Source organism: Numida meleagris, chromosome 11, assembly GCF_002078875.1.
Source record: "Numida meleagris isolate 19003 breed g44 Domestic line chromosome 11, NumMel1.0, whole genome shotgun sequence".
NCBI lineage: Eukaryota > Metazoa > Chordata > Aves > Galliformes > Numididae > Numida > Numida meleagris.
The window spans coordinates 3,446,678-3,463,283 of NC_034419.1; the positions used below are offsets into that span (position 1 = coordinate 3,446,678).

The following is a 16,606-nucleotide window of genomic DNA, read 5'->3' on the forward strand; positions in this document are numbered from 1 at the left end:
TACCTCCCTAATAGAAAGCTCCAGGTTTGCGTGTTTGAAAGTATTTGCTTTGGGACAGTGTTTCAAGCTCATACTTCTAGCTAGGTCTTTTCTGAGACAAGAACAACCTCTTCAGAACAGTGTCCTTGATTCATAGAATAGAATGAGGAAACATGGCACTTGCTGATTTTTCAGTTCTTCACCTGATGAGAGATGACAGTAGATGTACCACAGCTACGGAGAGGCTTTACTGCCTGTCTTTTTGACATATTGAGCTAACACACAGGCTGTCAGTTTTGTTTTGTAATGCTGTAATTACTTACACTCAAATCCTGGAGAAAGATGAGATACATTTCACATTGTAAGCTAAACTTGGGGGTAATACTGCATTTATGGAAGATGGAAACAATTGAAGGTGTAGTAGAGATCTGTACCATTGGGTGAAGGGGGCAGAATCTGCTTAGTAATAACCATTTCAGTAAAAAAGAAACAAAAAAATGTATCTTTCTCCTATGATAATCTATTTTCTTGATGAGTGTGGCTTATTTTTCCAGTTGTTTTTCATGGCTTCCAAATGTGATTTCGTTTCAATACCAGCTTGAATTGCACATACAGTGTTTTGGAATTTTTGCTCATGCCTTAGCCCTTGTGCTTCAAATATTATGTGCTATAGTATCCACTTCAGGAATATGGGACTTTTTTTTTTTTTTTACCATTTACTTTGTCTAGAGTGTCACTCATTCAGAGTTCAAACATTAGTGAAAGTTGCCCTAGGATAGAAGAGCCAAGCAGTGTGCTTGTGGGGTCTGTCCCACCATGCAGGATGAAAGCAGGAGTTGTCAGGAAATCTCTCCTTCCAGGGACATTGCTAATGTAGCTGACTGTTTCATTTATCCCTGCTGCACCTAAAGCTCTGCTTTCTTTTGTAGTAATAAAAGCATTAATGTTGACTCAAAATCTTCATTCCTGGTAACTTCAACAAATTCAACTTATTTTGTTTCTCTTAAGAGGTATGGTTTGCTGTACAGCCACACCGTTCTAGGCAATTCAGAGATCAAGTGGAAAGAAATTCAGTGATGATGCAGTGAATGTAATTTACTGGAACTTGTAAATTGGAAAACACAAGGCAACTCTGACCTAAGCTACTGTATCAGTTTTGGCTGTGTACAGCATTATGCAAAATACTGATGTCATCTATTGAATTTTAAGCTTCTGTCTCTACCAATATAATTTCCTTTATTTAGTGATGCACGATGTATATTTTTAGGCTGATCTTCATGGATTTGTGCAGCAAAATAAAAATTTTTCATTACAGCCTTTGTAATTACCATTTAAGCTATCTGATGTGAACAATGTGTGCGTATCTGTCCATTGCCTGTAAAGGAGTCAATCAAATCAACGACATAATGGAAAATCTTAACTATCAGATGGCAGGGGCGCACATATTGAGTAGTGGAAAATACTGCAAGTGGAAAGAGCTCTTTTTAGGTGTTGGAATAATTGTATGTTGCTTGAAGCACACGATGAGAACAGTTTAAACAGTTATTAAAGAATGTTGCCAGATCTTATCACTGCAGTCATGCATACAGATCAGTGATCCCCGTGCAGCACTACAAAATGTGTGAATGAGGTACACTTACTAAAAATAAACCTGTTGAGTGCTGTTCATAAATTGCTACAGAACATTAAATGCGTACAATTTTAGCAATACAAAAGCATCTCCAAGATTGAGTTCAACAACGTGTTTAACTGCAACGCTACAAGTAAACTTAAGAGACAAAAAAGACTTGCGGGCTGTCTGTTTCCCTCAACCTTCATTGACGTTTAAAAGCAAAGCAGAATACCCCCTCATACTTACGTGCTGTTGAAAATGGATGGAAGTGCTGTTGAGATGAAGTTAGTGCTGGGCGTGGTACAGTGGATGAACAAGCAAGCGTAGCAGATGTGCTGAGTCTCATAAAAAGACAATATGCAGTATTCTGCAGGTTTTACTTGGCATAAGGAATGTACAGCTGTTATGTCTGAGTCCCACAACCAGTCTCATACAGTACTCAGCTTACTTCATTAAAATTGGAGCCATGGTGGTCCTGCTCTTGCATCATTTGTGAGAAACGGTATTGGGTCAGTGCATGAGTAAGGTTCCTGTGTCAGTAAGGGTTTTTGGGATCACCTTAGCAGGCTGGAATAGGTTGTAACACCTTATATCTTACTTTGTAAAGATGCTTAAGCAGCCCAAGGTGTAGAGAAGTGACTGTAAAAAGAAATAAAAATTTACATCTCTTTAAGACATCTGGCAAGAAGTGAAGATCCCAGAGAAAACTGAAATGGGGAGAAAGTCTTTTTAAAGGAATCCTTTAATACATACTCAAAACTGTTTTGTGTCATTATTCCACAGATGGAATCTATTCTCTTTCTCATAAGAAGCTGCCTTTGTCACCTCAGCTTGGTTTTGTTGGACTTGCAGTTCTTTAGGCTCTCAAATAAATTGGAAGTTGCATCGATTTCTTAGTAGTTAAATCTTCAGTTAGACCTAGAAAGATGAAACCTTTCCCTCATCAAAACATTTTCAAAACCAATAAACTGCATTTTCTGTATCAAATTCTTTGATTATCAATTTCTGTATGGTTATTCATTTCTTCAGCTAAGGGTAGAAAAATGAATGATTGCTAGCTTTCTCAATTTGTGCTCTGGCAAAGGATTAAGCTATTCAGGGAAAAATATGAAGCACAAGGGATTTTGTTTAACAATAAATTTTCTATGAAACTAACTTTTTTCATGAGTGACTGGCTTCCTAAGAGCAAACTTAAGGGTTTAAGAACTGCTCGACCTTTAACAACTACATTTTTCCGAAACTCTGGAAATGCTAGATAAAAAGGTAAAGAAATAACTGATGGGGCCTTGCGTAATCCCTGATGAAAGTAATAATGCTTTTTGAAACTTGCATTGATTACTCTGGGATTTATAGCATGGGCCATGGTTTGGTTGTCTTTCCCAGACTGAGAATGCTGTCTTGACAAAGCCAAACACGTGATACTGAAAACAGTGTTGAGACACTTGCTTGAATTTTTCCCCCTAGTATTTGAACATTTGTTATCTTCTGAATTTACACTCAAAACCATGTAAATGAAAGTACTTCACCAGTGAGCTAAATGGAGGCAGGAGGATGAATGACACACCGATACCATAGGCAGAAAGATACTTTCTGCACCCTAGGCCTCAAACTGTAAGCACAGAGGTGCGCTGTAGGCAAAGTAGAGCTAAGTTCTCCTAGTGTTACGACTGCGTCTGTGCTGCTTTGAGTCCTGAGCTGGGATTCACCCTTCTTATTCAATTTACTTTGCATCTTCTTCATCTCTGCTGAAGTTGTTTAGACTTGCTATACTTTGAAGTTACTGCATTTAGATATTTCCCGCAATGCATCTCCCTGTTTTGATTCATGCTTGATTTGAGGCGTTATCTGTAAACTGAGGTTTATGAGGGAGCTGGTCTGTTTTTGTTTAGCTTCAGTACTCTGCCAACAATTGAAAACTATGAGGCTTCAGTTTTCAGCCATTTTCATGTATTTCCATAATGGGAAAATTCTGTAATAAATGCAAAAGTCATGTTGATAGCTCAGACGGCGGATCAAGTTTCTTGACTCGGAGCTACTGCAAGTGCTTCCTTTTGCATAGGACGCAACAAAGATATCTTGACAACTTGTTGTAATTAGGTTCTGTAGCACTTGTACCAGGTGTGTCAGCCTTTTTGTTGGCCAGATTTCAATTTCATTAATGATGAAACCTGACTACCTAACTTAGCCTTGACTCTCACATAAATTCTATTGCCCTTTCAATTTCCAGCTTCCACCGTGAACTTGTGCAGAATTCACGGTGGAACTCATGGAACTGAGTACTTGCTTTTTGACTGTTAATGGCATATTCTGTTTGTGTATCATTTTGTATTGTTCCAATAGTGCTTTAAAAAAGCTGAAAAAGAAGTTGGTACTGAATGTTTTTTGAAACTGTTCCAAGGTTGTCATTGCTTGTAACTCTGCGTGAGCCTCATGGCTTAGTGAAATAATTATCTGATTAGTGATAAGATGGTCTGTTTAACAAGACTGTGTGCTTATCAAGTGATGTCTTAATACAAATATAATACATGAGTACTATCATGTCTCTGTTTACTTAAAATCACCTCCTGTTGTTTTTAAATAGCTTCTTTCTTGAAAATGTAGTAATCCTGTAGTTAAATTTGTAAACCAGAGGTATTTAGATGTTTGTTTTGATGTAATTCTTGGGAGAAATGTTTGCATTCATCTCCTCTAAAACTAATTGAGTTAACCTTTGATGTACTCTGATTTGTGCATAAGTTTATTTATTAGACCTTTTTCCCTTCAAAATAATTAATTCTAAGGGTAAACCTTGGTTATCTATTCTATTTAAGACTTAGAAAACTTAGTGCTGCTGCAGAAGAAGTATAAAAGGCAACAAATGTGGTGGCTGTTACATTTCTTAAGCATTTTTGATACTTTTTCTTTAAGTAGACAAATGAACTCTTCAGTTATATTGGATTTTTTTAAAACTCAATTTGTAGCTAGTGCATTGGACAAATAATACAAGAAGAGGTTAATTTTATTACTTATGTAATAAGACCATTTGGATCTAAATTAAATCAGATGGTTTTAAATGTTTGGGCTGTATTTTCTGGGTTGTATATTCACTGTATCCAAACGTAATTTACATTTCCAAAAACTGAATCTATTTATTCTTTGTTTTTACTAGGGCTTGCATGCTGTGACACAAAAACTGCATCACGCTGTGCACTATGTTCATGGTAAGCCTTATTTCATCTTTTAAGTTATACACAGTGTAATTCCAGGGGTTCTGATGTTATTTTGTTGCTCTATCATTTGAAATTATCCTAAGCACATTGATACTGTAGTATTTATCCATTTTACAAAATGTGTCAAATTTCCTGTTCTGTACTACATCCTGTACAAAATTAGTTTTAAAAACCTATGCAGAATTTGATAATGGTCTCAAATTTGCAATGGTTTTGTAAAATAAATAAAAAATACATGGCAAATAATGCACATGGTACAGGACAGGAAAGTACTGCAGTGGTGCCCCAGTTTATGACTGGCCCCTAAATGACAAGAAGAGGTAAAAGTAACCTAAGGCCCAGCTTGATATACAGCAATTCTTGTTTTGTCCAGGCTTTGTGCCTCTTTATCTATGCTAAGTAATTCTCTGTGGCTGCCAACTCCTCAGCACGTCTTAAAATAACTCAGTTAAAAATATTTCATAAACTCATTTTATATAGGCCCTCATTTTAAATAAGCCCCTATGCTCCTCCAAAGCAGCATACATTTCTTCTGTTCCTTTTCTCCTCCAAATATTAGCAAATTACCACTTTTGTTATGAATATAACTTGAAAATAAACCATTTCTTGGAATTAAGCCCCACGTTTATCAAATGATTTCCAACTAAATCCAGTTCTTTTACGAGCTGCTGTGTAGAAAATACCTTCTGTATTTCTGCTTTCACTGGTGTGTATTTTTTAATTCATGATTCTTCCTCTTTTTACTGGAACAAGAAGGAACGTTCATGTGCTCCCCATCCCCTCCCCTGTGACATGCTCTTTTACCTGCTGAGGGATGTCTGTGCTAATCAGTGACCTCTAACCAGAAGTTAGTAAATAGCTTTCCCTAGTGGATGGGATTAGAGATACAGGAGGAGTGGCCAAAGCTTTAAGGGACATGGTCTTTTAATCTTCTTCTGTAGTTCACTTGTTTTCAGTCGGTAAATTAAAAAAATATACCTCATTGAACTGCCAAGGTAACCAATAGACACGTTAAGTTTCCTCTCTGTATTTCAGAGTCGAGTCGCATTTATAGATGTACTGCTTCTTCCTGAATTAAAATATGTAATCCTAGCATATTCACTGGCTTCTTAATAAGCATGCTTACCCATGGGAATAGTTTGCCTTGCAGGGCCTTGAACAGCCAGCAGGTCTATGTGCACATTTGCAGACCATGACCAACAACAAGCCCTCGCTTGATTGTGTATTACATTTAACTGCTTGTCACTCTTGAATGGGATTTAATGCAAGAACAAAAGCTCAACATTTGCCAAGTGCCAGTATGCCAAAGCTCCTATATTTCCAGACTTTTACTTTGTGTTGTACGCTTCTCCCTCATTCTAGAAACTGAGTCCTTTCCATGTAATGCATGAGTTCTTTCCAGTTTCCTGTACAAAACAGTGATATTTAGAGTACTTCTACTGTTCTGTTGGTGCTTGCTGGAGGTTTGGAAAGTATGTGCAGATCTTAGCACTGACTCTGTAAATTCAATTAATCTGGGAGCCCCAGAAAGATGGTTAATGACTCTATTAATAAATTTCACTTATATTCTCTGTTTTAAAATAGCAGAGCAGTGATATGTGCACTAAGGTATAATAAAAGTGTCTTTTATTTTAGAGACCATCTAGCAGTAATCCTTTTCGAGCGTTGTAGATGTTCTCTGAAGTATGAGGTTCATAATTTTTCTTTACACAATTACTGAATAAGGCTTTGATCCTGTCATTGCTTAGCTAAGGTATTTTTACAACAAATAAGATAATTCATTGCCATCTCAAATATCTTGTCACTCGATTTTACTACTGCAAATTGTTTTTATGAGTTAGGCAAATCTGACAGTGTTATTCTCAGATTAATTATTTTAAAAACGTACCAAGGCTCACATAAAAACCTAGATAAACAAAGCTATAACTTCTCTAATTTTGATGGCAAAACTCATTTTATGCTGTCCAATTTTTTCGTAATGGCTTAGGGAGAAAATGGTGATTAAAAACAACTATTGAAATATTCTGCGCACAAAATGCTTTTCAGTGGAAAGGAATTGCAAATCTGCTGACAAAACTGCATAGTCAGTTGATCTGTTTGGTGCTTCTTGTTTCTGATTTGTATTCCCAGTGAAGAATTAGGATAAAATAGCAAACAGAGAGAACAATTAGAGCTGTACTAGCTTTGAAAAAGAAAATCCATTTCTTGTTCTTACTTTCAATAGTACTGCAGTGCAACTTTTTAGTTCATACTGCATTTGCAAAAAATACTTTCTCATAATAAGAACTGGTGCAAATTACAAATGAAGTGTTTGTCACTTTTGAATCGGAGATAAATTATATATCTTGGCACTTACTCTTTACATTGTCTAAAACATGTTCAACAAAGGCTCTGTTGAACTTTTTAAAAAGTAGTTTCTTCATTTTACATGCTTGTGATACTGAGCTTTCTTTCTTAAGGTCCCTAGTTTATTTTCAGATATTCATAGTATTCTTTATTGAATCTGGCACTATTGTACATCTTTTGTTGTATGGCTTATCTATCTGATGTTGTTTGGGGACAGCAATTATTTTGAGAATTTTTCTTTTTATTTGTTGTAATGCAAATCTTATTGGAATTCTCTTGAAGAATGCAGTTTGTGTTACTGAATGAGCAGGACTAAAATATTGGAGAGTGGAGGAGTGGTTCCTGTATTGGGTGAATACAGCCCTTAATGCGTGCCTGCTTTGTATCCCAGAAATGCTTTTTGTGGCAGGATGCTTTTTTTTTAGTTTGCCTGTGTACAAATCCTCTGTATGAAAGGAGTCGTGTAAATGCTGCGGCCATGGGGACTTCGCACTGTGTGTGTTTGTGATTAGATTACTCGACTGACTCGTAGATCAAGCCAGTGAAGGATGCACAGAGGGCTGACTTAGAGCTTATCAAATCAGCTAATTAATCAGATAGACCTTAACTTGAATGGTGGGTGATTTTCTTCAGTTTCTCTCTTTTTGCTTAAAGAAGGTGTTTCATCTGAAGGAGTGATCAGTGGGACAGTCTCCTCCTTGTCTCCAGGTCATGTGCATGTCTTGGTGCGCCTTCCAGAAATCTGCTGACCTTCCCAATGCACAGAGCAGTGTCCTGCTGTTCTGTGACCTGTAACTGCTTTTAGAAACCAAACTAACAAAACCCCAAAACTGTATGGGGAAAATATGAGATCTGCCCCCAAAATCTTTTTCCAGATAATGCAGTCCTGGCTAGTAGCATGGGAGCTCACTCCCGATAGCACCAGTGTTGTTACACCAGGAGTTTCAAATGGCATAAATCCTCAACAAGGATAGCTCAGTGCATTTAGTAATAAGCATATTATTAATCAGAAAAAAAGTTATTTTTGGTTTTCATTCTTAAAATGTTTTTTCCATGCTAAACTCTTAACAACTGACTAATTCAGCTCCCCCAGCATGTACTGGGGACTGAGGATAATATCTTTTCAATGTACTATTCCCTGCAGTACAAATATTGTGTAAGGTGAATATAGTGTTTTATCCAAGCAATAACTTGTCAGTGCAAGTGTAATTAGAAGCGTCTTAAGAGTTACCTTTTAAACAGTGTGACGGCAGCTGTCAAGGTGTCCTTAGAACGGTGCTGTTAACAAGCTCATATTATTTTTAAGTAAGTTTACTTGCCTGATGCTGGTAATAGCAGTCCTTAATTGAGCAGTTAGCCATACTACCTTGAAGTAAGAATAAACCATTAGCAACAACTGATTATTAACTGGCAGTTGTTTATCGGCCTATAAAAATCTAGTCAATTATTGCGCTTGTTAAACTACTTTCTGGGTTGTAGAATTGAACTGATGGTGTTATGTGGGATTTCATTTTGTGCTTGTTAAACACAGGTTAGATCACTGCTTAAATCCATGCAGAATAAAAACAGTTCCAAACCAGCTCCTTCTCTCCTCCTCCCAGTTGCTCCAAGGAGTAAGGGGCTGTGCTGGGCTTACATGGAGCACACCACGTGCTCCTGGTGAGGCAACTGGGTTTTGTGTACGCGTGCATTGTGTGACTGTGCGTAAAGCAATACTTGGAACTCGTGTGCAAATGAACAGGGATGCTATGGATCTGCACAGCTCACTGCTTACTGTGTGTGGGAAATGATGAGGGAAAAATGTGCAAAGGCATAGAGAAGCTTTAAGCTACCCCTGCATCACTGCGTGGAGAAGGCTGCCTGACCTAACCCGGTGTGCAAATGAGAAGTGCAATCTACATTTATTGCTCCTAAGAAATTGCCAAAGACAACTGTTTCAAATAAAAGGGGAAGCTCACATCAGGATTATTGTCTTGACTGTCTGAATGCTTCTCTTGTATAATGAAACCTGTACGAACAAAATACTTCTTAGGCATTGAGGAGATGCTTCTAATTTTACTCACCTGCTAATCTGTATTTAATTTGTACTTGTTCTTGGAGGCAAGGGAAAGTGTTAAATGTGCATAACTTGCAGAATCGGTCGTTTTTTTCTTTCTTAATTCATTTGCACAAATCAGTGATTTTCTATCTTTAGATGTAATTTTCCTGTCTCTCACTGAAGGAAAAAATTGTGCAAAGCGTACTTCTTTCCTTGTGCCGTTTTGCATTAAACAGCACTGGTATTTGTCAAGTTTGTCACTGCCAGATTGGACCAAGGCCCCACGGCATTGCCACTGAGTGTGGCCAAGTGATCTCTCTCCTGACATGACCTTTGCAATCGCCCTTTCCTACTTTTCGATTGGTCAAATCAATTCTTTTTCCACACTTGCGGTGAGTCCTAAAGCATGTCTGAAAACGAAAGTTGAATTAAGGCTCCATATTCCCAATCTGCCAAAAAACCTTGGTATCCAAGTTTGGCAATGTGTGTTTTGTCCTTTGAAAGCTTAGTCAATTGCTCTGATGTGCTGATCTTTAAAGTGATTTTTGATGTTCTTTCTGCTGTATAACAGTTTTATTCCTACAAGATAAAAGCTATTTACAGCACTTTTAGAATATGAATCTCTGCCCTCACGTTCTCACCCAGCTCCGTGCTTTGAAATACCTTACAGTCTGCAGTGAGCGCCCCTTGGTGCAGTGCCAGTGCGATGTGCCAGTCCCCACAACGTAGGGGTGAGCAGGTTAATGCAGCAATAGGAGTGAAGGACTCATATGCAAGAGAGAATTAGGGGTGCTTCCTTCAGCATCAGCGCTGGTGAGATTGAGGCCTTCCTTAGGATTTAATTACATATATCTGACTATTGAAATGCCATCTCATGAGGAACGTACATGTAGATGTTTTGTGTAAATTTTGAACTGATGATCATTCTTTGTTCCATCAGCTCTAATATTATAGTTAACTTGCATGCTGTGAGTTTTCCTTTCAAAAAATACACAGCAGCTGGATGCATTAGGAGCACTTACGTTTGAGACTTTTTCTGGCTTAACTTAAAGTACCGTTCTCCTCTCTTTAAAACTGATTTCTCATAATAATTTTTCAGTCCTTTTACCTTAAATATCCTGGAATGAATTTAGTAACCAAACTTACCAGCTTGGGTCAGGCTTTCAAAATGCCTCACTTCCTTTTTCAAAATGTAGAGAGACGTTTTCATGCCATTAACACTGAATACTTAAACCCCCAAAAGCCATGTGTTTGAGAATTCTTTGAAAGCTACAAAATCCTTGAACAGCTAAAGATAAAGGGTTGTTATTTGGGTAATTCTTCAAGGTTTTTTGTACGTTGATAGTGGTGTTTGCCTTCAGAAGATAAAGAACAACTCTAAAAGATGATGCCTGATGCATGTAAGCTGAATTTCCTTCTCTATTTATATGAAGCTGGTCTCTCATTTATCCAACAAATTTCAGTCGCTTGACTTGCTTTTTTGACTAGCTTAAAATAGGAAGCCTTCATTTCTAACTCGTATAGGAAAAACTGCAGAAAGGAGACTGTAAATAGCAGTATTAATCTTCCCCACCGATGTTTCTTATGGAATTGTGTTTGTTTCTAACAGCACTGTGAACGTATCTTAGATATCTATGTGATTTCAAGGTATTTGAATATGATCAGATATCAGAGTGCTTCTTTTCCTTACGAACGTTGGAGGGATGTAGTAAAGATGACCAAAATTATTGTGGTAGTACTATGAATACAAAATCTTTTTCAGTCTTTGCTTGATCTCTTGGAACCAAGTTGTAAGGTGCCCCGGTACAGGAGAAGGAATGACAGATGACTTGTAAAGCTGAACGCTGCATCTCAGTAACTTGTACCTTGAAAAAACTGCAGCATAGAGCTTACGGAGGCTATTTTTGCTTTGTGTAGGTTTGAATTAGCTGATTCTTTGTCACTCTGCCAAACGTAACCTGAATGAGTATACTGTAGAGTATTTCACTGATAGAATATTGTAGCAAAATGTGTATTTCTTGTGGTGGTGTCTGGAGCTAAAACCACCGGCAGGACACAATCAAAACTGATACATGACAAATATTTACTGCTCATTGCTGGCTCTGTGCCGCAGTGACGTGCAGGAACCGTGGGCTGTGTGAGCCCTGGTCTGACCTGAGTGTGCAGCACTGGCTTGGAGAATGGGCAGTTCTCCTCGTGGTGACGTGCTCAGAAACTGTCAGGTATTTCAGTCTTTCCCTCTGGATGTGGAAGTCAGCTCACTGAGTGCTGTTCCTCAGGGTGCTCTGCTGCACAATGGATCTGGTCATGAATTTGAAATCACTGCTTGCCTTTTTAATTGTTTTCCTAGCAATGTAATAAAATATGTTAAAAATATCATCTTGGAAAAAGAATTGAGAGCCATAGGAATAGAGAGAGAAATTGTATTCTTCTATAATTATGTTTGTCATTCTTGTTGTTTCATTAGCTTTCTACCTATATTCTACAGTGGCTTTTTTTTTTTTTTTTTTTTTAAACCACCAGTCTGAGTAATAGCAGGGGAAAAGAGCTTAGACATTAATGATTGTCAGGAGTTACAAGCCTTCTCGCTCTCAGTTCCTGTAGGACATGTGCCATTATTTGTGACTTTGTTGAATAGTTATCCCAAATGTCCTATTCAAAGTATTGATTAGTTAAGTATTCATAAACTCACTTTCACAATAGCTGATGCCACAGCTGTGTGTGTCACATACACTGTGTATTTTGTCCCGGACTCTTAATTGTTATTTCTGAGTTGGGTAGCTGGATGTTTTTTCTTCCTCTATGATGTACATTATTTTTCTTTAAGAGCCTTGATGTCATGGATGAAAAGCTGTATTCAGTAAAAGGAAAGCAGGGTAAAATCCTTTTTTTTTAATGGTCTGGGGTTTATGGCCTGAATACCTCTTTTTTTTTTTTTTTTAAACTTACTGTTTTCTATCAAGTAAGAATATTTTTACATTTGCTTAAACACGACATCAATATTTCCAGCAAAATACTTCTTTTCCTCAAATTTCCTTTTTAATAAAACACAGCCTCTTTGAACTTCACAGACCTCGCCATCTGTTACTCAATTTTCACTCCATAAAATTTTGCTGACATCTGTTTTAATAAAAAATATTTTTATAGTCATGGAGAAATTTAGTTCAAACTCGATATTATACTGTTCCTATATGCCAAAGAGAAAATATGAAAATAATGAAGAGGAACACATGGGAGAAGAACGCATCAAACCCAAGCCCTGGGGCACGCAGCGGCTCTGGCTGCGACGTCCCGTGGTGCTGCACGATGCTCTGCAGCCGCTGCTGGGCTTGGCTCTGAACAGCCAGAGCAGACCCGGTCAGGTTTGGAAGGCCCATCCTCACTCTTCATCCTGCAGCCCCGCTCGTGCTTTCTGCCTTGGCCGCCTTTACCTGGGCGGGGATCGTGGGCCGCAGGAGCAGCTGTGTGCCACGGAGGCTCCGCACCCGGGGACAGCAGCAGCAGCAGGCGGTGGGGAGGCACCTGCACCTTCCCGTGCCCCTGCCTTGCTGCTTCCCTTGTCCTCTGACATGGCGCGCCCTCTGGTTTCATTTTTTCCTCTCAAGCACGCATTGCACTGAAGTTTGTGGGTGCTGTAACAGGCGCTATCATAGAAGTAGTGATAATTACTGCTGAGGTCTTGTTTTTAATCCTTTTTTTTTTAAAGGAAATGAGGCACGTGCAGTTTGTGTCTGTCAGTCTGTTTGGCTGTCTGTCAAGCTTGATTAGGACCGTCGATCAGCACTGTGGTCTGATGGACCCTTCCCATCTCTCGGATGGCAATAAAAATTAACATAATTTTCAAACAATATTTTACGGTATTTAATAACAAATTGTATTTTATCATGTCTCTTGGTTACCGTAGTCTTGTACCTTTTAAATTGATCCACTTATGCTTGCCAAGGCCTGTTATGCCACATATTCTTGATTCTGAGGAAGTTTCAAAGAGTTGGGGCTTCACTGTTATTACTTTCGCCGTTGCTGTTGGGGTTCCTGTATAGGTGAGCTTTCTCTCCTAGAATGATGTTTCTGTTTGCAGATTTACAATGCTTTGCTTACAATCTGAATCAATATTTACAACTAAGTAATAAATTTAGAAAATTGTTTTTAAGTTGAATATTCAGTAGAATAAGCTGATTATCTTGAACTTATTGACAGAGCAGTGCTTCTTAAAATTTTCATACCAAGCCCCTTCTCCTCCCATTTAGTAATTATACAGTTATTATTCAACAGAAATGGTTATATTGTATTTTAAAATATTTTTCCTCTTTTGTGAAACAATGAAGTTAAGCTTTTTTTTAATGATTAGACAGAAGAAATCGATTGAAATAAAATATGAGTATAATTTTGTAGAGCTCAGAGCCCTTCCCTAATTCTTCAGCCTTGAAGATGCCATCTATCTGCCCTAACGTTTTCTTTAGTCAGAAAGGTTTACTAAGGTATACTTCAGAGAAAAATGGCTGGAAGCATGCTTTGGTTTGTATAAAATCTTCAGTTTATTTGGAAGGAATTCATTTCAGTATTTCTCTTCAAAAGAGAAAGGACAGAACCTTTCAAAATCCTTAAGAGAAAATTTAAAGAGAAGCTGAAATAACTGTATTTCTTTGGGGTTTTCTAACAGCAGATTACAAGGGAAAGTTTTTTTTTTTTTTTTTTCATTTTCTGTTTATTTTGTGGATTTTTTATAGTAATGAACATGCCACGTAAGTTTAACCTCAAACCGTAACCAGAAGTTTTTTTTTTTTTTGCTAGATGTTGAATATGCTATTTGTTCTGTGGCAGACAAAATTAGATTCCCATCACATTTGCTTATGATATCAGTAAACTAAAGGAGAACAGCGTGTTTGTTAGTCGCAGGCATGAATGATGTATGTTGCTCTTTCAAAAATATGAGCTGAAATAATGGCAATGGATTTTTTCCTTGCATTGATGTGAATGTTCGGTGCAAGTGAAAATGCTAATACTGCAGTGAAGCAATGCTTCTTAACCTCCGTGGCTCAGGATGAATATTATTGTTATATCACTTGTCAATCCCATCCAAGCAGTGCTATATGTCACAGAGGAAAAAAAAATTGTGTAATTCTTTCTTACTTGACTATGTCTTCTGCTGACATCTTGAACAAAGCAACTTAAACTGAAACGTGACAGGAAAATTTACTGGGCATGATCATAAGCTCAGTTTTCGTTTGATGAAGATCCAAAAGAATAACATTTCTCAGTGACTCTGTCCTCTGTGCAGCTTTAGCAGGTGGGAGGATCCCGAGGTGTTTCTGCACTGACACCGTTCAGTGCACGGGGAGCTTCCCCAGGTGCTCAGCACTGCGGAGCTGCCAGAATCGCGGGGTGCTGGCGGTGTGCTGCAATGCAGCTGGAGGGGCACTGATGAACAGTCCTGCTCTCGTTGTTACTGCAGTTTTGTCCTACTCCTGATTCTTCCCTTCAGCTGTTCTGATTCTGTAAGACTCCAGTTTCAGGTCTAAGCAAATTCTGCTCCACTCCCGGTTCTCGTTCAGCTCCCAGATCTTTCTCTACTGTGTTTAAGATCTCAAGGCTTCTCAGAGATACCAGGCTAATAATTGATTTTGTGCAGTAGAAAACTGAATAAGAATCACAATGAAAAAGCAGCAGACTTCATTTATTATTATTTTCTATTTTGGTAGAAGAAGTTTGCAAGCCTATAGAGAGTGAAATACTACAGCACTTTCTCACTAGGAGAATTAAGATAGGAACCCCGTTCAAAAGAGCCTGCATTAAGTGATACCTTGCCTCTTCATTGATGTGCAGTGAAGGAGGAGTTTCCTCCATGTTGTTCCACGTTGAAACATTCAGAGGCAGTTTTAAAGATAAGATCAAGAGAGTCTTCTGATGCGGCTTGAGATAGTAATTCATGGAACGTTACTGGTTTCTTGCCTTATGTAGGAAATGTTTCCAAAATTAAACTGTACGTTGCCAGCTGGGAAGAGTAAGCAGATATGGGCAACTCAGAATGTTTCAATCATAATAATTAAAATTGATTTATTTTAGAATAGTTTGAGGAAGGTGGTAAATGAGCAGACACAAGAACGTAAGTCAGCAGTCTTGACTGTAAAAGCTTTTAGCTAAGGAAGATAAATTCCTATTTCCTTAAGAATACAGTCCATCAGAATGGAAAGTTATATTATGAATTAGAACCTAATTAGAAGTTAGGAATCAACCTGGGGAATAAAATGGCCTATTATTAATGCTGAAAAAGTGCTACTAAGGTGCCCTGGGAAATGAAAACTTTATTGATGATTTGTTAGTGAATTGCTGGAGTTAGGAAAAACTTGTTCATTGGGAGTATCCTCCTGGCACTACAGAGTTTTCCAAGTAACAGTACATTTTTAAAGTTCTAGTCTTCAGATATTCAAAACAGACACTTTAGTAATTGTTTCCCTAATTTAACTCATTATTCCTGCTTTCAGTCTTGGTCCTTTTTTAATTTTCTGCTCTGCATTTTGTTTTCCTGTAGCCCATTTCCTTACTACAGTGCGTTTTCCTTTCCCTTCATTGCCTGTTTGTAACCTGTGTAAATTTTGAATTTAAAAAATAAAAGTGTAGTGATCTGCCTTATATTAATGCATTCAGTGAAAGAGTATATTCAGTATGCTATATTAATGCAAAGAAGTAAGGTGTTGTGGGAAAAGTAGCTTACTGTGTGCTACTGCCAGGAGCGTCCTTATTGCCACAGTGCCCTTACTTCATGGCCAGGCCATAAGTTCTGATCTTTTGGTAGTAATTTGGTTTGAGTTTCATTAACCAAAAGTAAATGCTATTCCACTGATGGAGAGAGTCCATCTTGAAAAATGGTGAAACTTGATAGTGCACTGCCGAGATCTTTCTTTTGTATGCCTGTGCCCAAAGGTGGCACTTCAGGGCCTTCTTCAGCAGGGCTCTCTGAACGGGTTTCTTTGAAGAAATCGATGGAAACATGCCATCAGATTGTTAACTTTTGTTAACTTTCTTCACCCACCCAAAGCTTAAAAAAGAGTCCTTTAGGTTCTACAATTTGTGGCTTCCTGAAATGCTAGAAACATGAGTCTCCCCATTGGAAAAGGAGCTGCTTGTGGTTGCTTCTTGGTCTGTACCATCATTTCCAGAAAAAGCTTCTCTTAAGTTCATTTTCAAAAGCTGCCAAGCTTTTAGCATGTAGCCATGTCACTTTCTATGCATTATTTGTTTTTAAGGTTATGTTTCCAATCAAACTTCAAATTTACAGCCCAGTTCTTTGTATTACAATTATTTTTCCTGATTTCCTTTGCTCCTCCGGGTCAGTGCTATAGCCTCTCTTCATAAGGAGGTGAGGGGGGCAAAAAACTACGCTACGTTGAAGCTGAAAGTCGCCTCTTTGCTATTGTGACCGTT

The 16,606-nt window shown here is 38.0% G+C and overlaps 1 protein-coding gene across 1 annotated transcript in view; it reads left to right on the forward strand.

Moving 5' to 3' along the window:
- ATP2B2 (ATPase plasma membrane Ca2+ transporting 2) overlaps nucleotides 4,755-16,606 on the forward strand; it is a 295,684-nt gene continuing 283,832 nt past the window's right edge. Inside the window, exon 1 of the mRNA XM_021409829.1 lies at nucleotides 4,755-4,791. The gene's annotated coding sequence lies outside the window, so the exon portion shown is untranslated. The remainder of the gene's footprint in view (nucleotides 4,792-16,606) is intronic.